Here is a 24,503-nt window from a genome sequence, read left to right as displayed (position 1 = left end):
AAATCCAGATTTTCTGCTGGTTTAAATTGATGCAGCTCCACTGCAGTTATGCCAGGTTTGCTAGCAAAAAAAAATGACCCTAGAGACTCTTCTCTAGGCTTTGTGCACAATGCTATAACATTCCATGGCAGGCACATCATTCTCTATTACTTTAAAATGATTCATTAAGCCCATAGAAAGGTTATCATTTTCTGCTAAATTCTAGAGGATTTCCCAGTATCTGTGATGTTTCACTCTAATGCATTCTTGGCTATCACCAGCAATCCTGGAAACAGCAAGAAGCCTTTACAGGAGCTACAAAAAAGTTTTTAAAAGTTAGTTTAGGCTTATTATTATCCCGAGTGCCTCCTGCAGTCCGATTAGCATATAGACACAGTACATACTTGATTCAATTCTTATGTTCCCTGTGCAAGTCAGTTTTGAAATCACACTGTTCACTCAGCCTTACTCTTTCCTTTAGCTTATGCTTAACATTATCACATAGGAGAGATTTATGGGGAGGAGGATGTTTGCAGAAAGATTTCTTACCTGGGAACTTGGATGTATATTTAGGTTGCATTGGCAGGGGAAAAGTGCCTTTGCCTGACCAAGCATTTAAGCATTTTTTCTACTTAAAAATAGTGTCTGGCCCAATTAAACTAACTTTGTACTACCTACTCTTTGTAGGTATATAAAGGACATGGATTTCATTTCACTTTAGCCTAATCTAAAAATAGTATCTTGCCTTCATTGGTGCCGGAGAGAGTGTGTTCACACTTTGAAGTAACCCATTTTTGGTTCAGGTATTTACTGATAGCCTCCTACATGCTGGTGAGTCAGATAAGCTCTTCCTGCCCCCTCTTCTAAGAAACTGTTATCTTCTTTTTAAAAAGCTGTTTACAATTCCTTTGGCTCTTTTAAAGTGAATATAGTGCTGGTTCTTGGGCTGATATTAGTAGAGGACTTTACAATTGATTTCATTGTGGCTTTTGGATCAGGCCCTAAGAGAGCCACAGGGAAGGGTTTCCTCTGCTTTGGAACAGAGCAGACACCAGCAGCATGAGAAGCAGCTTAATAAGCTTTTCCATGCCACTGTGCCTCACCTATGACCTATGTGAACCTTGTCTCAGCGTGAGAGGATGGATCAAGTTTATATCAGGGGTCATACAATCTATGGCCTGTGGGCTGGATCCAGCTTGCAGAGTGATTTCATCTGGTTTGCAAAGCCTGGATATCAGCAGCCTTTCACTAGCAGACCATTTTAATAGCTCTTGAGTGATGGGAGTGGGGCTTTTGTGACACTTGGTGGCAGATAGGTTGCATACACAGCAATGCATGCACACACAGCAATGCACACACAGCAACAGTAGGAGGAAATGGCAGCAGCAGCCTGGTTGGAAGCCCCAAACCCCAGACCAAGCTGTGCTACTCCTGAGAGGTTGCTGATCCCTGGTTTATGCAGCTTTTCAGGGCACGGCCTTCCTGCTGAGGTTCCCAATTATAGATGGTTAGATGGGCACCTGTCTCTTAGGGATAGGATGGTGACCACCATTCAAGCCAAACAAGATCCTGCATAGGAATCTGTCCATGCCAGATGGGTCTGGTTAGGAACCATTAACTTTAGAGGCCTGTAGGTCATTATCACCTATTTGAAATCTCTAGACACCCAACTTCATGCCTTTACTGGGGGAGGGGGAGTTCACATTTTCTTGCTGTAATACATTAGTTCAGGTTTTTTTTAAAGCACCCAAGATGAGAAAAATGTGGCCAGAAAGAGGAAGGTTTTCAACGTTGCAAATGCAACAACTTTGCACTTATGAACAATGTGATTTCCATCAATGCATGTGTCTCTGTGCAGAGAGTAGTGAAAGTCTGGACTAAGTAAATAGCAGATCAATAGAGACTACAGTGTGCTCTTACTCATTAGCATTCTGGGAGCTGGGAGTACAGAGATGATATCAAACACCAGCCCCCTGTTCCACTAAAGAGAGTCCACTGATAGGGTATCCACTGCCAACAGTGAGTCATTCATCACTGTGTCCGGGTTTCACAACAACATGATTCACTGTTTGCAAAGTAAAGTTCCAATGACAAACATTACTGTCTTTCAGCACTGCAAGCTTCATTGCAACATCCAGCATATATTACAGCCTGGACTGTAAATCAACAGGGGTACATGCACCTTCCTAGATCTTCTACCCATGACCAAGACAGAATATCTAAATTGAGTGTGTAGGTATATACTGCAACCTTTAACATGTTCTTTCACCAAGGATCAAATTCAGCCTGAGTATTGTAAACAAGTGCAACTCCCATGGAAACCCACCAGAGCTATGCCAGTTTAAAGCAGCAGTGAATTTGAACCAGGCATTCCCTGTCATGATCACCTGCTTTACAAGTCAGAAGAAGATTTTTCTGACAGCCATCCTTGCAAAATCACCCTGGGAATTAGAGAAAAAATAGAGGTGTGTCTTTCCTGCATCTTCAGTTACCAGCAGCAGCAGCAATAAAGATGCTGCAAGCTGACAGTTTTGCCAACATTGCAGAAAACATAATAGAATTCACTTTGCTTTCACCTAGCTGAATTGTTTCTGTCTCACTAACTGGAATGAAAACTAGATTTTGTCAGTACATACATAGTCTCTCAAGGGAAAGATCTGCTGATTAAGAAAGTGCTATTATTACAAAGGGCAGCTCCTACAGCCTTCTACCTGTTGACAGAGGGTCCTGGACTCAGCAGAATCCAATGCAGTTCTGCTGCACTCAGAGAGGCAATATTTTAACATTATAAAAGCCTAAATCTGTCTGTCTGTAACACTTTATTTGTACTCTGATTGGCTAATGGAAACAGTGTGGGGGAGCACCAAGCATGGGGGAGCACCACCATGATTCTGAAGCTGCGCTGATGACCAGACAGGGGTTGGGGAGAGGCTGCAAGAGGCAGAACAGTGGCAGCATGAGACATTAGGTGGCAGCACTCCATCCCCTCCCCGCCCCCCGACATTCTTGACGGGCAATTGGCTAGTTCTAATATTATAAAAGCCTTAGTGTGTCTGTCTTTCTGTCCATAATGCTTTATTTGCAGTCTGATCGGCTGTCTAGGCAGCCAATCAGAGTGCTGTACACAGACAGAGACAGATGGCAGTACCACCATGACAGTGGGGACTGAGGGCCTGAAGAAGAAGAGGGCGAGGGGGTTGGAGGCAAAGGAGGTTGGCAGGGACCGAAGGACCACTATAATGGAGGGGACAGAGCAGGTGCTGGCCTCACCCCCCCTGAGTCTGCTTCTTGGAGCCAGGGGCCAGCACCCCCTCCCCAGCAACAGCCAGCAGGGAGGGGAGGCAGCGGGGAACAGAGAAGCGGGGGTTACCGGTGGATGCACCCTGCCGCAGCCACAACCATCGCTGCAGTCACAGGCCCCAGCCCCAAGTGGCAAAAGGGAGGAGTGGAGGGGCCCTGGCCTGAGCCCCAAGCAGTGGGGGGAGGTGGGGAGCAGCCCCAGCCCTGGTCTGAAGGGGACAGGGGAAACGGCCCAAGCCCTAGCTCGAAGTGGTTGGGGGAGACCTTGGCTCAAAGCAACAGGAAGGAGGCGGGGAATGGTCCTGGCCCGAGGTTGGGGGGGCCAGACACAGGCCTCTGTCCCCACCCCCCACCATCATTCTTGATGGGCATTTTGCTAGTCAAGTTACAAGAGTCATGAAGGAGGAGGACTGGGGCCATGACCTGTGGATCTGTTATTGCATAGGTTCCCAAGCCACCAACCTCTGCAAAGAGGGGAATCAGGAGTGGACAGGCCCCAGGAATGTCAGAAGACAATCTAGGGAGGATCTGGGAGGGGAGTTGTTTCTTCCTGATCAAGCTGTCATGAAATCTTTCTGCTCTGAGCCTGGATTCTTGGGTTCAATGCAGGGTGAAAGATTTAGCTCTTCCTCAGTTCCCAAGACCATTCCTTACATTGTTTGCAGCAGTTATGGTCACAGTAACACTCTTATTGACTTTCCTGCAGCCACATGGGCAGATCTAGAATTTTGAAAAGGGGGGTGCAGGTGGTGAGGTGCATCATCACCTATAAAACAACACACATTTTTCTAGTTAAAAATAAATTAGAATCTTTATTAATATGCTAGGGGATTAGAGTTGTATTAAGATCGAAGAAAAACAAATATAACTTCATTGTTGTTCAACTTTGGGTAGAGCAGGAATCAAATAAGGGTTCAAGTGTTACAAGTGTCATACAGCAAAACGGTGGGTTTAAATGTTGGCCTCTTCCCCTACAGGCCATGAACAGAGTGATCTGGAGTGAAAAAGTCCAAAGGAAAAATGGGGAGGGGCTAGGGGTTGAAAGGTCAAGTAATCTAGTAGATTTTTAATTACTTTTTTTGGACAGGAAGGTAGGATTTTACACATTTAAGGACAGATCCAAAGCTGGTATTAATCGGCCTAGATCTCTTTAAGTCTATGGTGCCAAACTAATCTCTATACAAGCTGAGGATCTTGAGTTTAAGGTTGCTCATGTGTGGGGAAATGTCCAGGTTTACAAGCAACTCTGTGACCTTGTTAAAATTAATAAAAAGATGATTCTGTTATTGATATCCATCACTTGGTTCTCTACATTGTCCAATGTACAGGTAAAGCATGAGGCAAGATCCTATTTGATGTATTGGGCAATTGAACGTGATTCTATTCCATCCTGTTCTAGTGCTTGAAAATGCATTAATGCCTCTACTTTTGCAAGGCACAATTCTTTAGGTAGATGTGGTATCTTTTATTAGACCAACTAAACAGTTGGAAAAAAAACGTTCTTTGCAACCTTTCAGGCACAAAAGCTCTTCTTCAGGCATAGGGTGTTATGTGATCTCCAAAGTAGAAAAGAAGCTAATTTGTAATGTGCAGGTTTGTGAAAATGCGAATGAGTGGTGGTTTGGAGGACAATAAGTAGAGATGGGGAGGGGGGAAAGATGGAAGTGTCTGAAGAAATGTAGCTTGTCAGCTATGGTCCATGATTTTTTGTATGCAGTAGATTTATGAAGTGAAGTTCATACGCTTGTCTACAAAAGGTGTTTTGTAAGGTCTCTTTGAGGATTAGAACTGAGAGATGGAGAGAGAGTGATTGTCTTGTGAGAAGTGTGCACCCACAGGTAATTGGATATTTTTCTTTGATGGATTTTCAGTGTGCAGTCATTCTGATATGCAGTTGTTTGGTTTCTCCTACGTATTTTCCATCCGGGCATTTGGTGCACTGGCTGAGATATATTATATTTCAGGAGGTGCAAGTTCTGTTTCATAGATTTCGTAAACATTATGGCTGGAAGGGACCTCACAAGATCATTGGGTCCAGCCCCCTGCCCAAGGGGCAGGAAGTCAGCAAGATAGACATCCAAATGTGTCTTAAAGGTGTCCAGAGTAGGTGCTTGCACCACTTCTGGGGGGAGTCTATCCTAGCCTCTCAGGACTCAGATGGTAAAGAATTTTTTTCTTATGTCCAGCCTAAAACAGTCTTCCTGGAGTTTGTGACCGTTAGACCTTGTCTTCCCTTGGGATGCCCTGGTGAACAGATGTTCTCCCAGTTTCTGATGCATACCCCTTACATACTTATAGGTTGCCACCAAGTCTCCCTGGGCCTTCATTTCTCTAGGCTGAAGAGTCCCATGGCTCTCAACCTCTGCTCATAAGGCGTGTTCTCTTGTCCTCTAATCATGTACATGGCTCTCCTCTGGACTCTGTCAAGCTTCTCCACATCCTTTCTAAAGTGTAGAGCCCAGAACTGGATGCAGTATTGCAGCTGCAGCCTCACCAAGGCCAAGTAAAGCAAGAGGATGACTTCCTGAGTCTTGCCTGAGATGCATCAGTAGATTCAAGCCAGGGTTTTATTTGCTTTGCTGGCTGCGGCATCACAGTGGTGGCTCATGTTCAATCTTGTGGTCAGTCATGACCCCCAAGTCTCTTTCGGTTGTGGAGCTAGTAAGTGTAGCATTGCCAAGACTATAAGTATGATGTGGATTCCCCACCCCCCACCCGAGATGGAGCACATTGCATTTCTCCATGTTGAATGCCATCAGGTTTTGATTCGCCCACCCTGTGAGTCTGTCCAGGTCAGCCTGAATCGCCAGCCTATCCTCTAGCGTGACCACTCTTCTCCATAATTTGGTATAATCAGCGAACTTAGCCAGTCTGCTTCCGATTCCTGAATCCAGATCGTTTCTAAGGTGTGGAGTGTTATTGGGTGAATGGTGGAGATGTGTTGGCAGGTTTTACATTTCTTGTTCTGGCATGGTCTGGATCTATTTGGTGTTCTTTGGGCCATAGGAAGTTTGCTTTGGTAATGAGGTTAGTGAGGTTTGGTGCTTGTTTAAAGGTTAGGATAGGTGGTTCTTGAAAGATCTCTTTAAAACTGGGTCTTCTTCTAGTGTGGTTGCAATTGTTTGAGGATTTTCCTTATAGGTTCCAGGGAAGGATGGTATGTCATAACTAATAGTATGCAATTCAGGGGGATTTTCTTTTTGTACCACAGCAATTCTTCACGTGGTATCCAGGTAGCTCTTTCAAAAGTATGATCTCTCTCCCTGGAGAAGTGCCCTTGTTGAGTGAAAGCCCTTTTGGAGTTTGTGAGGTGATGATTGTGGGTCTCCTCCTCAGTGCAGATTTGGTAGTATTGGAGAGCTTGGCTGTATATTACAGCTTTTTTGGTGAGTCTGGGGTGATTGCTGGTTCTGTGTAGGTATATATCTTGGTCTGTGGGTTTCTTGTATATGGTGGTCTGTATTTTACCATTCTAGATATTGAACATGGTGTCTAAAAGGAAATGTTGGTGCTGGAGTATTCAAGAGAGAGTCTGATGGAAGGGTGATGATTGTTGAATATGTAATGGAAATCAATTAAAGACTGCAGGGTTTTGGTCCAAATTATGAAGATGTCATCTACATATCTTAGGTACAGCACGGGTTTGATGGTGCAGTTCTTGAGGAATTCTTCCAGGTGGGCCACAAAAAGTTGGCATCATGTGGGGCCATTTCAGTGCCTAGAGCTCTGCCCATGATCTGGAGGAAGTGTTGGTTGTTAAAACTGAAGTTGTTGTGTGGGAGAATGAAGTGTATAAGTTCAGTAATATCTTGAGGCCTGTACTCAGAGTTGTAATTTTGTTCTTGTAGCTATGTAAGGTAGGCTTGGGTGCCATCCAGCTGTGGCATATTGGTATATAAGCTGGTAACATCTATGGTGTCCAGGTGAGTATTGCTGGAAAAGTGGTCTGTGTTTTGAAGTTTTTGCAGAAAGTTTGTTGTATCTTGGATAAAACTTGGTTATTGGGTGACAAGAGGTTTTAGGATGGATTCAGTGAAACCTGATATTTCTGCAGTTAGGGTTCCCTGGTTGGAAACTTTTAAGTCTGCCTGGGTTCCCTTGTTTATGGATTTTAGAGAGCATGTAAAAAGTCCCTGGATTGTGTAGTGAAGAGATCAGGGTCTGAAGTTTTTCTTGTAGTTCAGATGGAAAGATATGATGGTGGTTTTGAGGTAAAAAGGGGAGTTGGATCTTCCTCTAGTTTTTTGTAGTAGGTGGTGTCAAAGACTTGTCTGTTGGCTTCTTTTATTTAGTTTTCACAATTAAGGATAACTATAGCTCCTCCTTTATCTGCTGATTTTACTACTATCTCATGGTTGGATCTTAGAGATTCTTTGGCCCTTTTCTCTGAGAGGGAGAGGTTGTTATAGTGGTGTTTGTTGTTGAGTATTTCATAGTTCATTCCTTCTCTGAAGCAGTCAATATAATGGTCAAGGTTTGAATTTTGTCTACTGTAAGGTGTCCAATCTGATGGGTTTTTGGATTTTTTGGCATTTATCTTTTTGTCGATGTTGTCACAGGATGAAGTGTAGTTGAAAGTGAATTTGTTTTGGTTGTGGAAATATTTCTTAAGATGGAGGCATCAGAAAAATTCTTCTAGTTCTCCACATTGTAGTACCTTATCAAGGTATTTTTCTGGATAGAAATTTAAGGCTTTCAGAGAGGACATATTTTTCAGCTTTGGTAAGTGTGTGCATGGAGAAATTGATATTTGAGGATTGATTGGTTCCTTCAGTTTCATCAGGTGTGAGGCTGGAATGTTGTAAGGAGTTGGTGTTGTATCTCTGATGGTTGTCTGGAGGTTGGGAAAATTGTTCCTATAGTAATTGGTTCCATTTCTTTTGTCTACTTTTGTAATACACAATCATCTGACCTTAGTTTTAAAGTCACAAAAAGCAATGAGGAAGAGGAGGACCCATCCACTTCTTAAAATAACTGTTTTTCAGGACTCGAGCAGAGTTGAATAGGATGGCATTTAGAAGCATAAGGCTATTTAAGAACTTAATAGGGTGAATAGATCTGGCCTCAGTTGTCTTTTACTGGATATTAAGGACCTGTTGCATTTTTGTTTGGAACATAGTAAATTATTGACAGTAAAGTATTGTAAACAAAATATACCCTAACTCAGTAATATGAATAAATGTGGGACAGAGCCTGTTCCTAGACAAGATATTAGCCTGGATGTCCTGGCCAAATTCCAAGTGGGGTAATTATATGCTTTCTGTATATCCCCTTGTGTTTCAATGGCAGATGCTATTCTTCATTTCTCCTCCTAAAAGCTACTGGGTGCATCTACACAAGACACTGAGTAGCTATAGTAACAAGCTACAGTGCTGTAGCTCATTGCTGTGGCAATGTAGCATCAGCAGGCACAAACCATGACTCCACCGCTATTGAGCAGTAGGGTTGGAAATCACCCACATGGCACCGGGACTGTGCAGTTCCAGCAGTTACTGCACATTTAGTACTTGCTAAAGTAAGTACTAAATGACTGCGTAGTAACAACTGCACAGTTGGGTGCACATGTAGATGTGCCCACTGGGCATGTCTACACATGAATTTACACATGCCTAAACTTAATGTGCCTTACCCTAAGGTGCATTAAGGCAATTTAGGTGCACATCTACACTTGGACGCCTTATGGTGTCTTAACATGGCTCACTGGGCAGCCTGCCCTTGTCAGCACCCTGGACAGCCTCTGGAAGCCCGCAGCAGCATAGCTGGGCGGGGCAGCCCAGAGTCAGCCAAGGTGGTGGGAGCCTCCAGTCCCCCCAGCCATGGTCAGTCCAGTTCCAACCATGGCTCTAACCCTATCCCCATGTTCCTGCCTCCCCACCATCAAACGAGAGTGGGCCACAGCTGAGCTGATGGAGCCCCATGCTGCTGCTGAGCACCACCAAGAAAAAGATGCAGCGGGTAAGCGATGGTGCCAGTAGCAGTGGTCTCTATTGGTATACAATAAGTTGGCAGAGGGGTCAGGAGGTGTGAGGGCTCCTGTCAAAGCACAAGGGAAAGCCCTCCCCACTCATGATTCCCTGCAGGATGGGCAGGGCCTTTGCTAGCAGCTCCCCCATGCCTCTTCTTCAGGGTGAGTTTGCTGGCCTGGCAATGCAGCCCCACAGGGGCGGGATGCCTTGCTGCCTGCCCAGGATTCAGGTGCCCTTAGAAGCCCACGCTGGCGCACACACCTGGAACAGCAGGCGGGCTGGGACTGTGTCTGCCCCCAACACTTGACACAGTCTTGCCTGGTCAACCCACCTCCATCCTGGGCAGGTGCCTGGCCTCCATGCCAGACACTGCAGGTAGGAGAGGCAGCGTCAGCTCCTGGCAAAACTACACAGGCAGTGCAACATGGGTTCATTGATGATGATGATGATACTACCATAGGTTCACAGCAGATGAATAAAATGATAGGCCATAAAAATTCAGATTTTTACAAAAAGCACTCCCCAAAATTCATAGACAGGGACTGCAGCTGAGATTTTCAGTTAGGCCCCTTTCCAATGAATACTATGTCCTGTCCTGTCTACCCCACTCCATTTTACTGTCACATATACACAAGGAAACAAAACAAGGCAGACAGAATAAGTATAACTGACATACACCTACAGACTCGGAAGCTGTGCCTAACACTCACTTAAGAGCTTGTCACATAATACCTTGTCATAATGTAATCAATAAGCAACACATTAGTTCTGATCATTCTGTTCAGTATATCAACTCATAATTGTCCAGGCCATTGTCTGGGCTACCAGCCAGTATTGTGTGGGCTTTTTGTTATAGCTTTCCCCCTCTTCAAGCTTTACCACAGACCTAATGTTCTTGGCTCATCAAAATGGTGAGAAAAATCAAAAGAAGGAAACAGAATGAGGGAAGCAAGCTTCTATGCACTAAGTATTCTATAACACCTGCTGCTCCTATAGAGATGGGTGTGGTGTAAGAATCTAAGTAGAACAAAAGTCATCATCATTGGCAGCCATCAGTCTTGGGAGACCGTGGATATTGCACCTTTGGTGCGCTATCAGGTACCACCAGAGCTTCTTGAGTGGCTGAGTCCAATGTGTAACAGACAGACCCTCTGGCAAGCTGTACGTACAAACTCAGTTGAACTTGCACTGGCATGCTGAGTACTATTTGGTCTTGTCTGCCTCTGATGCCTCTTCCTTAGCTCATCATTGACCCTCTGCATCTCAAAACAACATAAGCTGTGCTTCACGGCGGTTTTCCACTTGCAGTGGTCCGAACCAACTGATTCCCAGCATTGGCCATCAATGCACAGCTCACAGTTTTTTCTTGTAGACGTCAACAAAATGGGGCTTGGGTCATCCAAGTTGATGTTTGCCAGTGGTCCGCTCACCACAGAGTATGTCCTTGGGGATTCAGCCTTGTCACAAAACAAAAGAGAACAACAGGCATAGTTGTAAAATAAACAATCTGCCATGTCAGTAAGAAATCTACATGGTCATCCAGGTATACCAGTGAGCCTGTTTGAAGAATCCAAACTGTCTTTGACATCTACTCTTGCAACTGGTGGATGGAATATCCAACCCAGTTAGGAGGAAGAAAAAGTTCTTTATAAAAACTGTTAGACCACAAAAATTATACACAAGCTTTGTAGCAGAAAGACTATGGCAGTCTATGGGAAACATGCCTAGCAGACCAGTATGGATCCACTGTGCATATTCCACACTTGATTCCCATGCAAAGTCCCCTGACACCAACCAGATTTTTATTATATTCTTTTAATAAATATTAATCAAATACTTTAGTTGTTTAGTTGAATGATTTTTGTATTATTAGACTAGCAATATAGCTGATGATAAAATACCTAGTGAATATTTTACATTTATTTAACATCCTCAAGTACAATATGGTATTTAATCATTAAATAGGTCAGTCTTACCTCCTTAGGTCCCACCTCAGTGTGTAGATGGTATTTCAGTCTCCAGGTCCAGTCAAGTCTTGACCTCTCAGCTGAGCTTGCCAATGTGGATGCAAATTGGTATTAGTTATGAGTTGGTTTTTTTGGTGGCCTGTCTGCTGCAAAATGCACTCAAGCAACCAAATTCATTTTGCATAGGCCATCAGACAGCTATCAGACTGAAACAACTTTCAGAGTCAGCTGGATTGATTAAACTAAATTCTTTAGGTCAGAGCCTCTGTGTGTGTTACTTGATTTGTACAGTACCTTGCACAGTAGAAGCACAATCCTGTTTGGGGCATACTAGTATTACTGAAAAACAAACCAATCATCATAATAATGCAGATGGTATAAAGTTATATGGCTGTAGGAAATCAGGTAACCCACCATCCATCATTCTTCCAATGTCATCAACTCTGTTTCCACAGAATTTTTAAGCTCTGTTAAAAAGCCAGCTGTATAAAAGTGTATGTGGTCAATACCTGACTGGAAAGCATTTACACTTTAATGAATACACATTTTTATACCTACTAGTTTGGATAATGAGAGAGACTGGTTTAACGCTGCCTGTAGCTGTCAAGGTAAATTTAAAGGATTTCTTCATACGGGGGTTCTCCTGACCATGACATTGAACATGTCCTTTGATAGAGTGGAAGCAAAGTTAGTATTCAGCTGACTGTGCTGCTGCAGCTTCAGCCTTATCTAATTATATTCCTCAAAGTGAGCTATTTACCACATATTTACATAACTTGCCTTCCCTCCCTCTCTCTCTAGTTACATGTACTTCTGCTGCTCAGCTGTTCTATCATTTGGCCACAAAGGCACCAGTTTGCTAATCTAGTTTCATGGTCTGATAGACCTGGGCACTGATCAGTTTGCTTCCAAGGTATTAGTATGAGCAGGAAGATAGCTGTGATCCCTACTGACAATTCCGACTAATAGGATTGCTCTTCCTATGCCTCAACCAGATTGTCACAGTATCATCATGCAATAGTCTGCAATAAATCCTGTTCCCAGAAATGTAAAGCCCACAGCCTCTAGATCCAAAGCCACATTACCTTTGCAATGATTAATTGGCTGACAATACAGTTCTTACATGCAAAATTAAAAACAAAAATGTACTGGCAAAACGTAACCTGCCTCCAAGGCTAATGGGTTCTTTGTGTAAACATTCAACATTACACAGGCTACAAGGTTAGAACATAAATGCTGAGTTTAAAATTCTGTAAAATGCAGAATTCAGGAGACTTATGTGATTGCCAAAGACCAGATTATGCAATATCCTTTAATCTATAAGAAACAAGATGAAGGAGTGGGGAGAGAGGAGGGGAAACAGGATGAGAGAGAGATGGGGAAAGAACATCATTCTAAATCTTGGCGTCATGATGAGCTTCAAAGGCAAAACTTTGTTTCCCGCTAGGAGGGAAGAGAAGTGACCAGAGGGAAGTGGAGGGAGGCCAACTTCACCAGCTCTTCAATCTTTTCCAGACATAAACGCCTCTGTCCTTTAGGTATCTAGCTCTTTTGCTGCATGTTAAACTAATAACAAAAGGCAGCTGTGTATGGAACTGAAAGGCACATTAGGACCAGAATAAACAAGGGAATCCAAAGCACCTTTTTGCTTGATCTGACAAAAAAATCCAAGCCCACTAAACTGTGAAGAGTAAGTGATGTAGAAAGGCTGGGATTGAGTCAGACTGGAAAAGATCGTGATGTGTGAGAAGTTATCAATGTTCATTTTTCTCATAGTAAGTATATAAAAGCATGGGCAGATCCAGGATTTTGAAAGGAGGGTATTGGAGTAGCAACCAGCACAGCTCTGGTGGCTGCACTCCTACTTCCACCCCTGCCTTCTCCCTATGCAATACTGGGGTGGGCAGACTACACTGCAGGAGCAGCAGCCAGAAACTTTTTTAATGTCCCTGAATCAGATAAGGTTCTCCCCCTGGGCCACTCTTGGTACCCCTTTCCTTCCTCCTGTGCTCAGCAGACCCCCCACTGCCTTCCCATTTCCCCCTCCCCTGCTGCTGCTGTCTCTGGCTGCCCCAGGGGCAGGGGAAGCTCCAGAGTTGCTCCTGCCCTGCTCCAGCTGGTCTGCATGGGGAGCCAAGTTCAGCCAGGGCCAGCAGTCGGGGCAATGGAAGGCAGGTTCCTCATCCCTGTGTCTGGTCCCAGGCTGGTAGGGCAGACCCATTGGGATACGGCAGGGAGGAGGAACTGATCTACTACCGCTATCCCTAGCTGAGCCTAGCTCCCTATGCAGCCTAGCTGTGGTGGGGCAGGAACAGCTCTGGAGCTTCCCCCACACTCAGGATAGCAGTGGGAAGTACAGGTAATGGAAGAATAGGAGAGGAGGAGAAAGGCATGAGCATGGAGGGAAAGGGGGAAGGATTCTTACCTGTTTTGGTGACTTAAACAAGTCCCCAGCTGCTGCTCCAACAAGGTGGTCTGAAAAGGAGGAGATGACCATGTCACTGCACCCTATCTAGATCTACCCCCACAAAGATCTCTAGCATCTTTGCCATAAATTAATACCAACACATAAAAAAGGGGTTTTGGTAGCTGTGTCACATCCTAAAGTTAGAAAATAATTAACCAAGGAAGGAACCAAAATCCAACCACTACATGCTATGCCATGAATACCAGCTCTAGAAAAAACTCTCTCACCAGAAGGGTAGTAAAACACTGGAATAGGTTACCCAGAGAGGTCATGGAGTAATCCTTGGAGGTTTTTAAGGCCAGCCTGACAAAGCCTTGGCTTGGATGATCTAGTTGGGGATGGTCTTGCTTTGAACAGGAGGTTGGACTAGATGACCTCCTGAAGTATCTTCCAACCCTAATTTTCTATGATCTTCTTATTGTATCCCTCCCTCCCCAAGTGCTTGGGCAAATACTGTAGGCATTATAGCCTGTCCTGAAAAGGAAGAGATAAATGCTACTGCAGACCAGGATGGAGTACATTTTAACACCAAGGACCCCAAATGGACACTGCCTTGCTAGTAGTTTCCCTCTTTTAATGTACTAAGAGGGTTTTAGTTCCAGCACTTTGGCTAAGAAGGTGTGGAAAAAAATCACATGAAGAAAGGATAATGTGTGATGGATTACATGGCCTCCTGTACCAGATAACTCCATACTATTTGCATCATGATTATGAATTGTTTGTTTTTCAGGAACAACAGTAGGCCCCAAACAGGATCAGATTTTCACTGTGCAAGGTACTGTTCAAACCAAGTAACATACACACACAAACTTTAACCCAAAGAACTTAGTCTACCCAATCCAGCTGACTTTGAAAGTTGTTTCATAGATTCATAGATGTTAGGGTTGGAAGGGACCTCAACAGAACATCAAGTCCGACCCCCTGCATAGACAGGAAAGTGCTGGGTTCAGATGACCCCAGCCAGATGCCTATCTAACCTCCTCTTGAAGACCCCCAGGGTAGAGGAGAGCAACACCTCCCTTGGGAGCCCATTCCAGACCTTGGCCACTCTAACTGTGAAGAAGTTCCTCCTAATGTCCAGTCTAAATCTGCTCTCTGCTAGCTTATGGCCATTATTTCTTGTGACCCCCAAGGGCGCCTTGCTGAGTAGGGCCTCACCAATTCCCTTCTGTGCCCCCATGATGAATTTATAGGCAGCCACAAGGTCGCCTCTCAATCTTCTCTTGCGGAGGCTGAAGAGGTCCAGGTGCCTTAGTCTTTCCGTGTAGGGCTTGGCCTGCAAGCCCTAAACCATACGAGTGGCCCTTCTCTGGACCCTCTCCACATCCCTCTTGAAGTGTGGCACCCAAAACTGCACACAGTACTCCAACTGCAGTCGGACCAGCGCCCGATAGAGGGGAAGTATCACCTCCTTGGTTCTGGTTGTCATGCATCTGCTGATGCGTGATAAAGTGCAGTTAGCTTTTCTGATGACTTCATCACACTGACGACTCATGTTCATTTTGGAGTCCACTAGGACTCTGAGATCCCTTTCCATTTCCATGCTACTGAGAGGGTCATTTCCTAGGCAGTAGCTGTGCTGGACATTTAAACCTCCCTAGCTGCAGCACTTTGCATTTCTCCTGGTTAAGCTGCATTCTATTGTTTTCTGCCCATTTGTCCAACCTGTCCAGGTCTGCCTGCAGTTGTTCCCTGCCCTCCAGTGTGTCCACTTCTCCCCACAGTTTTGTATCATCCACAAACTTGGACAGAGTACACTTCACTCCCTCGTCCAAGTCACCGATGAAGACATTGAAGAGTATCGGTCCAAGGAGCGAGCCCTGTGGGACCCCACTGCCCACTCTCTTCCAGGTCGATACCGACCCGTCTACCACCACTCTTTGGGTACAACCCTCTAGCCAATTTGCCACCCACTGGACTGTGTAATCGTCCAAGTCACAGCCTCTTAACTTGTTCACCAGTATGGGGTAAGACAGACTAGTTTAGTCAGGCATGATCTACCTGCTATGAACATGCTCTGGTTTCCCCTCAGCATAATTCTTCCTGCTGGGCTCTCACATATATGAGCCTTAATAATCTTTTCAAAGACTTTGCCAAGGATGGAGATGAGACTGACTGGCCTATAGTTGCCTGGATCCTCCTTCCTCCCCTTCTTGAAAAGGACCACATGGGCCCTTTTTTAGTCCTCCAGGACCTGGGCCATGTGCCACAAGTGCTTAAATATTCTTGCCAGTGGCTGTGCAATGACATCAGCCAGTGCCTTCAGTACCCTTGGATGGAGCTCACCCGGGCCTGCCGACTTAAACACATCCGGTCCTTCCAAGTGACTCTGCACCATCTCAGGGTCAACACTTGGTAGTCTGGCGCCGAGCTGTTGCCTCTCTACAATCCCATTGTGAGACTTGTCTTGCCCCTCGTTTAGGAAGACTGAGGCAAAGAACTCATAGAAGAGTTCAGCCTTGTCCTCCCTGTCTGTCACCAATTGCTTTTGCCCATTCAGTAGTGGTCCTATACCACCCTGGGCCTTCCTTGTACTCCCTATATATCTGAAAAACAATATTGTTATCCTTAACTTGGGATGCCATCCTCAGCTCCATGGTAGCTTTGGCCTTTCTAACTGCCTCCCTACAATTACAAGCTGAGGAGGCATACTCCTCTTTAGTAATCTCTCCCTGTTTCCACTACTTATATGCCCCCCTTTTTGCCCTTGGGCTGCTCTGGATTTCTCTGGTCAGCCAAGGAAGCCTCTTGGCCCCTTCCCCTCTTTTTCCCCGCATTGGGATCGTATCCCTCTGTGCCCGAAGGATCGTTTCCTTAAGGCACAACCGCCCTTCGTGGGCTCCCATCTCACCAAATCTCTTACTCTGCAGTGCGTCATTGACTAAACGCCTCAGTTCGTTGAAGTCAGTCTTCAGTCTGGGAGGTGTCTGATGGCCTATGCAAATTGAATTGCATGAATTGCTTACTGCCACCCATGCCCCTCCACCCCAATCAAAGACCCCAGGGAGCAGCCCCCAGCAGCAGATACCTCCAAGCAGGTCTGTGTACAGTTCCCAGCTACCCATGTTCCTCTGGGCAGGCAGGTGAAGCCCCTCCCCCACAGAGGGGTGGGGCAGGGTGGGGTGGAGCAGATGCTGGCCCGGGGCTTTGCACCCCCCAGCTGGGAGGTGCATACTATTGATTAACTGTTTTATTGATATAATTAGAGGAGGTTAAATGGATACTTCTCTTTAACAATGTTTACATCCCTAATAAGTATCTAGTCATGTGCAGTTTGTAAACACAGTTTATACAAATGGTGACTGTCAGAAAAAAGAAATGTTAGACATCCTACTAAACACTTGATAGAGTGCAGGAATAATGTCTTCCCTTGGGACTATCTGTTGATCCCTAAAGGCAGAACCTCACTGCAACAAACACTGGCACTTAACTTTCAAAATGTAGGAGGCAGTGGTCAGTCTGTGAAACTACCTAACTTCCAGTAGCTTAACTTCCAATCAAAGTCCAACTGCTGGAAAACAAGTGTATTTAACTTTAGAAACTAAGCTAGGGGCCACCCAAAATAATCATATAGTCACCACACTGGTGAAGCTTAATTAGCCCTCAATCTTGCATTAACAGCATGAGCATGTCTAGGATCTTTGTTGGATGACATCTCAGCTGGTTGATTACAATCATTGGAACAGAGATTAAGTACGCTTATCCCATCCATATGGCATTTTCCTGCCTAGTCTTCCATATTTCCTTTGCTTCATTTGTTATTTTTTAAAGTTCAACCTTTCTAAGCCATACAAAAGAATATGTACTTTTATGTCAGCTTGCTCCTCTAAACATTCAATTAACCTGCCAAGTGCCGATACCTCTTCTTCATGGGAAATTCCATGGCAGGTTCCACCTCTTCCTGCTTTTCACTTTTTTCCTTTTTTAAGTGGTGCTGGAGGCGACAACTTCTGCCTTTGTTTGTAAGCAAGGTAATCATTACTACCTTCCTCATGTAATTACCAGTTTCTGCTTGATTCCTAAAAAGAAACTGTGTTCATACAGGTTTGGGTTACAACATGGCATGCGCTGTACTGCAGCTACACGCTGAATATCTGGCCACAAGAGTCAAATTTGCATCAGTTAAATTATTTACATGCTGGGTTTTTTTATTTTTAGACAGATAATGTGTTCCAGTGGATTTAGTGATAGCCTGGAAGAGAGGAGACATGAGTTCTGTTACCCACCTCTACAATTTTCATCCTAGTAAGTAAGTCTTTCAACCTCCCTTGGGTTTTCCATTTGTACAAAAATATGTAGTTTAGTGAAGCATTAAATATTATACTATCCTATGGTCCTCATCCATGTGGGAACCAATGATGTGGCCCGGAGTAGTCCGGACCAGATCATGGATGACTATGTGGTTCTGGAGGCCAAGCTTAGAGAGTTGGGGGCCCAGGTGGTCTTTTTGCCCCTCCTCCCAGTTAGTGGAGGCCATCAGTAGCAGAGCGCCTGCATCCATGAGGTGAACTGGCGCCTCCGGAGTTGGTGTTGTCACGACGGATTTGGCTTCCTGGACCACGACCCGCACTTCAGAGCAGAGGGAGTCCTGGGGCGTGATGGTCTCCATCTCTCCCCCAAAGGTAAGAGTTTGTTTTCTTACAGGCTAGTTGACCTCCTCTGGCGGGCTTTAAACTAAGTTCGTCGGGGGACGGGGATCCACAGGAGCAAGAGAAAACTCAACCAGGTATAGGACCTTTCCAGGTAAGAGCTCAGGTATATACCAAGGGATCAGTTGTCTCTCAGGAAGGGGGGGTGCCCAGGGCTCTCTCGGGGGGATTAAGGTGTCTCTTCACTAATGCAAGAAGCATGGGGAACAAGCAGGAGGAGCTTGCTCTCCTGCTTGCAAGTAGTAAAATCAACCTGGTTAGCCTAGTGGAGACATGGTGGGATGAAACATTTGACTGGGCAGTAGACATAGAGGGCTATAGGTTGTTTAGAAGAAATAGGAAGCGGAAAAAAGGTGGGGGGGTTGTGTTCTATGTTAGGAAACAGTACACTAGTTCTACCTTCCAAATGGGACCAGAGGAAGGCTTAATTGAGACCCTGTGGGTCAAACTTCAAGGAGGGAGGGGGGAGAGGGATCTGGTGGTAGGGGTTTACTACAGGCCACTACATCAGGAAGAAGAGCTGGATCTGGAATTCTCCAGGCAGCTGGGGGAGGCCGTGCGTGCAAAGGATGTTGTGGTCATGGGGGATATGAATTACCCTGACATCAACTGGGAGGAGCAGTTGGCCAGGTCTAGCCACTCACGAAGGTTCCTGACATGCGTAGAGGACCTACACCTCGTGTAGGAGGTACTTGTCCGCACTAGGGAAAATGCCATACTGGATCTGGTGTTAGCCTCTGGGGTTGACCTGGTGGGGGAGGTGCTAGTACAAAGGAGGCTAGGGGACAGTGATCATGAAATGATCCAGTTTGCTATTCAGAGAAAGGTGGGTAGGGTAACTAGCACAGTGCAAATGCTTGACTTTAGGAAAGCCAACTTCGATGTGCTCAGGGCAGTAGTCAGGGAGGCACTTGGAGCCCAGGGAGTAGCTAGTATGGGGGTCCAGGAAAGGTGGTCCTTCCTCAAGGAGGCTATCCTTGGGGTACAGCAGGACGCAATTCCTCTGTGCAGGAAGGCAGGAAAAGGGTCCAAGAAACCTTCATGGCTGAGCGCGGATATCCAGGCTGGCCTGAGGGCAAAGAAAAAAGCGTACTGGTGGTGGAAGCAGGGGGCAGGGACAAAGGAGGAGTACACCTCCCTGACCCGAGCTTGTAGGGATTTGGTAAGGAAGGCTAAAGCAGCACTGGAGCTTAGATTTACTTCTGGGATTAAGGATAACAAAAAGTCCTTTTTCAAGTATATAGGTAGCAAGAAGAAGTCTCGGGGTAACATTGAACCCCTACGGGGCAGGGCAGTTGGTAACAGACACACGAGAGAAGGCAGAACTCTTCAACAAGTTCTTTGCCTCCGTGTTCCTGTCTGCTGACAACGGGGTGCTCTCGGGTGATAGTGCAGAGAGGCCCAGGAAGGATGCGAGCCCCCCAACTGTTAGTTCAGACCTAGTTAAGGATTACCTGGAGGGCTTAGATGTGTCCAAGTCAGTGGGCCCAGACGGCCTTCATCCGCGGGTGCTGGGGGAACTGGCTGGTGTCACTGCAGAGCCATTAGCCCGGATGTTTGAGGACTCCTGGTGCTTGGGCCAAGTCCCTGAGGACTGGAAAAGGGCCAATGTGGTCCCTATTTTCAAGAAGGGAAGGAAGGAAGAGCCTGGCAACTACAGGCCAGTCAGCCTCACTTCTATCCTGGGGAAGCTCTTTGAAAAAACTATCAAAGGCCACATTTGTGAGAGCCCTGCAGGGGAAGTGATGTTGAGGGGTAACCAGCATGGGTTCGTGCAAGGCCGATCCTGCCTGACTAACCTGGTCTCTTTCTATGACCAGGTAACAAAGAGCTTAGATGTGAAGGAGGAAGTCGATGTCATCTTCTTGGACTTCCAGAAGGCCTTCGACACAGTGTCCCAGCCAATTCTGGTGGGCAAGCTGAGGGACTGCAGCACTGATGCACAGTCACATGGGTGGCAAACTGGCTCCAGGGGTGCACCCAGAGGGCGGTGGTGGACAGGTCCATGACCTGGGAGGGTGCGGGCAGCAGAGTCCCCCAGGGCTCGGTCCTTGGGCCAGTGCTGTTCAATATCTTCATTAGCGACCTGGACGAGGGTGCGGAGAGCACCCTGTTCAAGTTCAACAAGGACAAGTGCAGGCTGCTGCACCTGGGGAGAGGGAACCAGCATTATGGTTATAGGTTAGGGGAGAGGGAACCAGCATTATGGTTATAGGTTAGGGGCTGATGCTCTCAGCAGCACAGAGGCAGAGAGGGATCTTGGAGTCAGGATTGACTCCAGGATGAATATGAGTCGCCAATACGACGAAGCAATAGGCAGAGCCAACCACACCCTGTCCTGCATCAACAGGGGCATCACTAACAGGTCCAGAGAGGTCTTGCTCCCCCTCTATGCAGCGCTGGTCAGGCCGCAGCTGGAGTACTGTGTCCAGTTCTGGGCGCCGCACTTCAAGAGGGACGTGGGGAACCTGGAGAGGGTCCAGAGGAGGGCCACTCATATGGTTGAGGGCCTCCATGGCCAGCCCTATGAGGAGAGGCTGAGGGACCTGAATCTCTTCAGTCTCTGCAAGAGGAGACTGAGGAGGGATCTTGTGGCTGCCTACAACCTTATCAGGGCCACCAGCAGGGACTCGGGGAAAGTCTGTTCACCAGGTGCCCCCCTTGGAGTCACCAAGAACAATGGCCACAAGCTGAGGGAGGATAGGTTTAGGTTAGATATTAGGAAGAACTACTTCACTGTAAGGGTGGCCAGAGCCTGGAATAGGCTTCCCAGAGAGGTGGTGCTCTCACCTTCCCTGGAAATCTTCAAAAGGAGACTGGATGGGCACCTCGCTGGGGTCTTATGACCCCTGCCACCCCCAGTGCTCCTTCCTGCCCATGGTGGGGGGTCGGACTAGATGATCTGTCTAGGTCCCTTCCTACTCATTGATTCTATGATTCTATCCAAATGTAAATTTTCTGTGCAGAGTAGCAAATATTCATATTTGCATCAAAATCTTAGTTTCACAAATGTGAAGGGTTGGAAAAAATTTCATTCAGCTCACCTTACCCAGTGAATTATGAGCACAGTGCAGAGGCTGAATATTCAAAAGTGCTGAGAGCCCAAGTCTTCTGCAGTATTTACATGCCTCATTGAGGAGCACAAATTTCATTGAAAGTCAATGAGACTCGTGCTCCTATGTTACATAAACATTTCTGAAAATCTCACCTGATAAATCAAACATAAGATACAAGAGTGGATGGCAGCAGATGGTTTGATAAGATGGAAACAAAAGAATCATCCATGCTTGCTGTCATGGGTTATGCTGTCATGTTATTACTTAACTCCTCTTAAAGAAATATAACTCACTTAACTTATAAATAATTAAAAGGTATTTGGCCCCATTCTGATCTTACTCCAATTTTGTAATTTGTACCATTGTTCATGCCTGTTTGTCACAGGTGTAAAATGCAACTTAATCAGAATGGTAATGTTTTATAGCCATTTTGCACAAGAGTAAGGGATAATACAAGGTCTAAGAAAGAGAAGAATCACTAGAAAGACTTCACTGGGGATGCTCCCAGTTTACATTGAGAAAAGTCAGTGCCAGAATCTCAGCTTAAAGAGAGGCATCTGATTTTAATCTCAGGTACAAATCAGGAATACCTCCACTGAAATCAACAGTCACACAGATGGAAAGCTGATGCAAATGCAGAATCAAATCCAAATTCTACTTTGGAATGGCACCCAACCAAGCAGAAGTAGCAACAGCTCAAATTCCCAATGAGCTGATATGCCGTCACAGTTTTTCAGCAGATCTGCCTGGTACATTGGGTTTGAGTTATTAAATAAAACTTTGAAAGAGACAAAAACGGTGATGTTCTTGTAAGTGTGCGTTTGGAGCAAAAGCTACATCCATTTTCAGTGTACAGATGATTGATCAGTTTCCCATCGGCTATAGTATGTGAGGTCATGCACACATGAAAGGGCTAACCTCTGGGAAGTCAAGCAATCCCCATTTTTAAAAAGTCATGACACATCCAAGCCCTTTAGGTTGTGATGTCCTGCCCCAACCAAAGTTAATTTACCCTTAGATGAATCAAAAGGAATTCTTCCATGTTTCAAATGTCATGGGTTAGCATTTTTGTGTACATACCTATGGCTTGGGTCTCCCAAGATGGATGAGCTGGCTAGTTTCTCCTCTAAGCCAGCCAGACCTGCTGACAGTTGGAAGGAACTCAAAGCGTGGCACCAAGGCTCCTGAATGCAGAGGGAGGCAGAGAGGACCATCAGGAAGTTAAAAGAGCTGGCACAGCAAAATCTGGCAATAAACAAAATTGCCATGGCTACTGCCATGGGGGATCTGGACCTGATAATGGGTCATATCATATGTGATCAAGTAGCAGATGTAGTGTGCCATGCTGAATTTTATGACACACGAGTCCATGCTGCTGGAGTCTATAAACAGGTTCCAACATTCAGCTTCCCTCTGCACTGTTAATCTCATCCAGCCAATACTACTGGAGCCCAGCAGAGATTCATTTGTCACCACTACTAAACCTAGGCAGGAACTCATGCTAGGAAAAAACAGACATGAGCAGGTAGGGTGGCCATCATAGAGGACATTCCTGTTTTCTGCTACTCTGTCCTTTATTGATACAAAACCCGATGCCATTATGTCCCCTATTTTTGTCTTGAAGAGAAAAATAGGGGACATAAAGGCATCAGATTTCATATCAACAGAGGACAACTGGACCGTCCTCTACGACAGCCACCGTATAAGCAGGTCCTCCCAGGCTGGCAAAGAGGCTGGAAGCCCCCAGCTGCTTTCAACTCCCACACCAGCCTGAGGCCATCACAGGGATTCTGTTCTTGCATGGGGAAGGAGTTCTCTCCTCCGCTTCTTAAGCTCAGCCCAGCATGCAGACTACACATCCCCTGAGACCTGCTGAATTTGCACTGATGCCTCTTCTTGCACTTGTATGAAGTTTGCTCTACTTCCTCCCCTTCACCTTTGCCCCATGTTGTTTTGTATTTGTTGAAACCCCAACTGAGAAGCCCTGTGCTTGTTTGCACTGTTTGGTTTTGCACTTCTTTTCCAATAAACCATTTGTTTGCGTTCAAAAGCTGCATTGTTCATTTTATCCAGCAAGCACAAGAGTCACTTGATGAAAGAGATTTCCAGAGAGTAGCTAGCTCAGAGCATTCATAGCAGAGAGACCCCATGCATCTTCACTGCTGAGAATTTAAGGGCGCAGCTCCCTGCACAGAAGAGAGAGATTTCATATGCCAGGGATGCCTGGTTATAATAATATTCATAAGGATAAGCACCAAAGGCAAGGACATCCATAAAAGCAGAAAGACTGCAGGCCCTCTCTGCCCAAGCAGGCCAGTGGGTCTGCACCCACAGAGGATTTGAACCTGTTTCTTGAACATGGCCTCCTGTATCTTGCATTTAACATTCATGGGATAAACAGCACGTTACTGTTTCCGCCTCATTGGGAGCAAGGAAGCATGCTAGAACCTAGGGCAGCATCTATCTCAGTGAGCCATATACCCTCTGGCTTTTATGTTTCCTCCTGGCCCCACATATCTTCCTCACTTGGCTGCCCAGAAGGCCAGCTGTAAGGGGAGGGCTAATGAGGGCTTTGAGCACCCCTGGGAAGTATGAGACAGAGATTCAAACCCCCTCTAGGTGAGGGGGAGCCTCAACCCTGGGTCCACTGCTCCCTAGACATACGCATTAACCACTAGGCTACTTGGCTAGTATAAAGAAAGTGCTCCTCCACCCTTTATGGCTTTCCTAAAACTAAAACTTTGGGACTTACCTGTCTTCATGCATATACCTCAGGATTCTGCTTTTCTGTGCAGCTGCCCAGCTGGAGTGAAGGCCTACTCAGCCTCTTATACTCCCTGCTCAAAGTACTTTGCCACTTATCCAGTGCTATACATGGGGCGGGAATTCTGCCTGGTCCCCTGCTGGTGATCACTTTCTGCTGTGAAACTTGAACTGAGATTGCTGTTATCACAGCATGCCTTATATTATTGCTTTTCAAAAATTCCTAGCTATAGTATTTGACTTGATGACCTCCTGAAACCACAAATTCGAACAGGTCACAATGCCAGAAGGCTGCAAAAAGCAGTATTTCCTGTACTACATTCTCCACTCACCAGCTGTTAATTTAATCAAATTCC

General features: G+C 45.8%; 1 long non-coding RNA gene across 1 annotated transcript; it reads right to left on the bottom strand.

Moving 5' to 3' along the window:
* Nucleotides 1–4,117: 4,117 nt before the first annotated feature.
* On the bottom strand, nt 4,118–24,200 carry LOC149873393 (uncharacterized). Its single transcript, XR_016441932.1, has 3 exons — nt 24,137–24,200; nt 22,465–22,568; nt 4,118–10,702 (listed from the first exon to the last, which is right to left on the bottom strand). It is a non-coding gene; the product is annotated as an uncharacterized LOC149873393 (long non-coding RNA).
* Nucleotides 24,201–24,503: the final 303 nt, after the last annotated feature.

The sequence above is a fragment of the Crocodylus siamensis genome, chromosome 1 (assembly GCF_052110815.1).
Source record: "Crocodylus siamensis isolate JL-2025a chromosome 1, ASM5211081v1, whole genome shotgun sequence".
Lineage (NCBI taxonomy): Eukaryota > Metazoa > Chordata > Crocodylia > Crocodylidae > Crocodylus > Crocodylus siamensis.
This window is presented reverse-complemented; position numbering and strand designations above follow the sequence as displayed.